Source organism: Sinocyclocheilus rhinocerous, unplaced genomic scaffold (assembly GCF_001515625.1).
Source record: "Sinocyclocheilus rhinocerous isolate Xijiao unplaced genomic scaffold, SAMN03320098_v1.1 scaffold974, whole genome shotgun sequence".
NCBI lineage: Eukaryota > Metazoa > Chordata > Actinopteri > Cypriniformes > Cyprinidae > Sinocyclocheilus > Sinocyclocheilus rhinocerous.
Window position 1 is genome coordinate 280,942 of NW_015627262.1, and position 4,963 is coordinate 285,904.

The following is a 4,963-nucleotide window of genomic DNA, read 5'->3' on the forward strand; positions in this document are numbered from 1 at the left end:
AACATGTTGTACTTGGTGAAATCACGGTCACCATCCAACACGAGCTGCAGGAGTCAGATTTCACTGATCATGGGTTGAGTGGAGAGATGGCTGACCTGACCTGGAGGATTTGCTGCTCAACAGGTCCTGAGCTCATTGACAAATATCTGATCTTCCTTTACACAGAGTGCGCGTGATCGCTAAATTAAAAGTGAAAGTGAAAAGTGAGTCCTCATTCAAAAGAGATTTAAATACTCCGCAATACGCATATTGATGGCGGCTGATTTGTGAAATAAAATATGCCATATATGTTTGCGGGAGCTGGTAGGACTGGACACAAAATTCATGAGAGCAGCGATAATGGTCAGAAATTCAACGTGAGCGGGATTAAGAAAACAGTCCCTCGCAGGGCTCTAATACAAAAACGCACACAATGAATGGCGACTGTAGAAAGCAAAAAGACATTTTGGGCGATTTAGAAATCCTGGCCGGACGCATTTTTTTCAGTCCGAAAAGAAGACATGTCCGGGAAAAAGAGGATGTATGGTCACCCTACTATCACTTAGTGCTGTCATCCTTTATCCAACTTAAGCATCGATAATCGATAAGTATATACCCGTTACATATATCTTATTCTTTATAACCAGTCATGATTACCACTTCCTGCAACAGCAAAACACCCCCATAACACGACTGCATCTTGCAAGTCTTTGCCAATACATTGCAGGTTTTTCTCAGTTGCTCTGATCAAACATTTTATGTTGTTGAGATTTTTCTTCAACACCCTCAAAGGTTTTCTGGTACAACACATTTTAAGCTAAGAATAAGACTGCCAGCTGTGTCTCAGGTGATATGTGAAAAAAAAGTTAACTATTTCATAAAAGCATGAAATTTGTTACACTTGTATAGTTTGCAGCCCTGAACATTTTCAGAAATGGCGCCATCACAAAAACGACTCGTGGTCGCCTTGGCAGCCATTTTACTTTCCGCCATTACCAAATTATGTGTTTTATATTATATCTCCTGAATCAAACATGATAACATAAAAAAGGTGATGTCTACCCATATGTTTTCATGGTCAAGGATTACAATGATATCATATGCAACAACATAAACTGTTGAGGGGAATAGTTAATGGTGAATTCAGTGACGTGATAAGAATTACAATGAAATCGCAGTATCTGAGAAGATGCAGAATGAAATTTCAAGCATGCAAACTTAATTTAGAGACAAAGAGTTGCCTATTATGTTAGTGTCCACAAGGGGGAGGCATTTATTTCAGTTGATACTTCCAAAGTCCCTTTAAGACAAGTCATTTCACTCGGCGGCCATCTTTGAAATGCTTCTCGGGCATGTAAGTGCAGCTCCTATCTCTTTAAATGGGGAAACATCAAATTCTCCAAAACTGTTTTCCAAGCTTACGATTAAATTTCATATTTGAAATCACCAATGAAATCTGAAAAAACTGTCTCCTAAATGTTGATTCTTATGCTCCAATAGTGTTAAAAAAAAAGCTTATTTTTCAGGCTAGAGCAACCAGTGCACATACGCAGTCCTAAGCGCGCGTCTCCAGAATGCTAACTATTTCTATAGCAACCAAGACTTTTAACGGCAGCTGCAGTGACGCAACGACTTTACCGAATAGCGATTGGCTCTTTTACTCAGAAGGCAGGGCTTCCTTCAATAGAGCAGCCATATTGAGTGTTGCATTTTTCCCCCAACTATACGAGTGACACGACTTGGGTTTTCTATAGTCTTTGATACTTCTCAGTGCAGCCTTCCTTCTTAACAGTCAACACTCTGCTCGACTTTACATTTATTCATTTAGCAGACATTTTTATCCAAAGTGACTTACAATTGAGGAATACAACATGCGATTCATCATAAAGAGGCAAATAAACACAGGAAGTGCTCGTAATACAAAGTTTTAGACATCATTCAGATTAGTACAAGCTAGAACAGGGAGGGATTAAGGAAAGTGAAAGTGAAGGTTCCTTTTATTAAATTAGAATGCAGTCAAATGTTGACAAAAGAGAGATGAGTTTTCAGCTGTCGCTTGAAATTGTCAGGGATTTGGCATTCTAGATGGGGGTGGGAAGACCATTCTACCAGCACGGAACGGTTAACGAAAATGTTCTGGAAAGTGATTTTGTGCCTCTCTGTGGTGGTACCACAAGACTTTGCTCACTTGTAGATCTCAGGCTTCTGTAGCAGTTGTAAATTCGTCAGAATGAGTGGAAGTAGGAGGGTGCTGAGCCTGTGGCTGTTCTTTCTTTATGCAATCATCGATATTTTTAACTTGATGCGAGCCGCAACTGGTAGCCAGTGCAGGGAGATAAAGAGAGGTGTGATGTGGGCCTTTTTGGGCTAGTTGAAGACCAGATGTGCTGCTGCATTCTGAATCATTTGTAGAGGTTTGATTGTACATGATAGAAGTCCAGCCAAAAGAGCATTGCAGTAGTCCAGACTAGAAATGACAAGGGCCTGAACAAGAAGTTGTGCAGCATGCTCTATTAGGAAGGGCTTGATCTTTCTGATGTTGTGCAATGCAAATCTGCATGATTGAGCTGTCTTTGCAATGTGGTCCTTGAAGGTCAGCTGATCATTAAAGATTACACCAATATTTCTGACTGAACTTGATTGGGTAATTGTTGATTAACCTAGCTGGATGGTGAAATCATGCTGTAGTCGGAGTGGCAGGGAAGACAAGAAGCTCAGTCTTTGCTAGGTTGAGCTGCAGGAGATTTTCCTTCATCCATGCTGAGATGTTCACCAGGCAGCCTGAGATCTGTGCAGCTACCGTTGGATCGTCTGGTTGAAATGAAAGATAGAGCTGTGTGTCATCAGCATAGCAATGGTAGGAGAAACCATGTAATTGCATGATGGGTCCCAGTGATGTAGGGTATATGGAGAAGAGAAGGGGTCCAAGAACTGATCCCCGAGGAACCCCTCCCCAGGCCACCCTGAAAGACCTACCTGTGAGATAGGATTCAAACCAATGAAATGCAGTTCTTGTGATGCCCAGTGAAGAGAGGGTGTACAGGAGGATCTGATGATTTACAGTGTCAAAAGTGGAAGATAGATCCAGCAGAACGAGAACACATGATCTGGAATCAGCTTTCACAATCCGCAGGGCTTCAGTGACCGACATTAACACAGTCTCAGTTGAATGGCTGCTTCTGAAACCTGATTGGTTAATGTCCAGCTGGTTATGCTGTGAAATAAATAATGATACCTGGTTGAAAGCAACTCATTCAAGTGTTTTTGGTATGAATGGAAGACGAGAGACAAGTCTGTAACTATCTGCAAGTAAAGTATTTAATGTAGGTTTTTTAAGCAGTAGGATTACCCGAGCCTGCTTGAATGTGGTGGGGATAATGCCTGAGAAAAGAGATGTGTTGATGATATGTGTGAGTGCTGGTAGAAGTGTAGAAGAGATAGCTTGGAGAAGGTGTGAGGGGATTGGGTCTAGAGGGCTTGTTTTAGGATGGCTGGCAAGGAGAAATTTAAATACGTCTGCCTCAGTGAGGGGACAGAAGGAGGAGAGGGGAGTTTTAGCAGTGGATGTGGTTGGTTTGAGTTCCTGTGTGTGTGGAGTTAAGAACTGACTGCTGATGGTTTTAATTTTGTCTGTGAAGAATGCAGCAAAATCATCAGCTATAAAGAGGTGGTGGAGGGGGACAGAGGGAATTTAATATTTTGAAGGAATTACATGTGTCTGAAGTGCTGTTAATCTTGTTGTGGAAATACGAAGATTTGGCAGCATGGACTTTAACAGAGAAAGTTGAAAACAAAGACTGATGTATACTCAGGTCAGATGGATATTTTAATTTGTGCCATTCTGTCTCTGCTGCCCTGAGTTTGGTCCGATGTTCACAATGAAGCAGTTGGTTGCTGAGCCTTCTGGACGAATCCAGGTCCCATTAAAGCCCGAGATACTAAGAATAGACTGAGAAGCAATGGCTGGAATGAAGTCATTGTTGACAGCTAACTGACAATTCCAGAGACCCACAGGAAAAAGAGACGGGTGCAGTATGTATGGTATCAGACCGAATCAGACAATTTAAGATTCTATCAAGAACATGGTTGAAACACGAGGAGCCGAATTCCACAGAAAGGCCCAAGACACAGGATGTTCGTAAACCAGATCCTGGCGCCACAAGCCTGAAGCAAGTCCACCAACTAGCAGCTTTGAGTAGCTCAAACAAAACAAAAGAAACAAAAGCAAAAGCGCATTTAAACAAAAGAACACTTATTGACAATTCCAAGGAGATTGTCAATTTTGGGGCAAGTAATGAAGATTAAATGGTCAAAGAGATGCACAGCATGACCATCACATGTGAACCAGTGATAGTAATCACGATCACGAGCTCTGTGGATTGACTTTCCCCCACCTAGAAGACAAAGAACAGACTGAGATTCCTTACAGACCTCTTAACCTCTGGTCTTCACAGAACATGTCCTTGTTCACAGAATGGCACAGAAACTGCCTTTCCATGCACCTAAATGACACTAAAAGGACTTGTGAGCAACTAATCATTTCTATGCATAACTCCATATTATGTATGTAACCCACATGTGTGACTATCAGGTTCTAATCACTTATTGTGTGTGTATTTTGAATAACTATTGAATAGTTTATAGGATTATATTCATGTTGGGTATGTATGTGTTTGAATCTTCTTGCTTGAAACGTTTCTTCCAATCAATTCTTTGTCAAATGTATCATATTCTTGTTATAGAAATCATGTCCAAAATTATACTCTGCAAGAGCGGGAAAACTCGGACCATGTGACTGAGACAACATTTGATTTATGAATTGGGAGGAGAAATATACAACACCCCCAGCAAAGACAGCGTCTAATTGGTCAAAACACCATTTGGGAGGTGTCCAAAAGCCCAGTTTAAATACTCAAGACACCATCAAACTTTGCTTTTTGTGTCTAGCTTTTAGCTTTTCGCTTTTAGTCATGCTTTTTAGTTA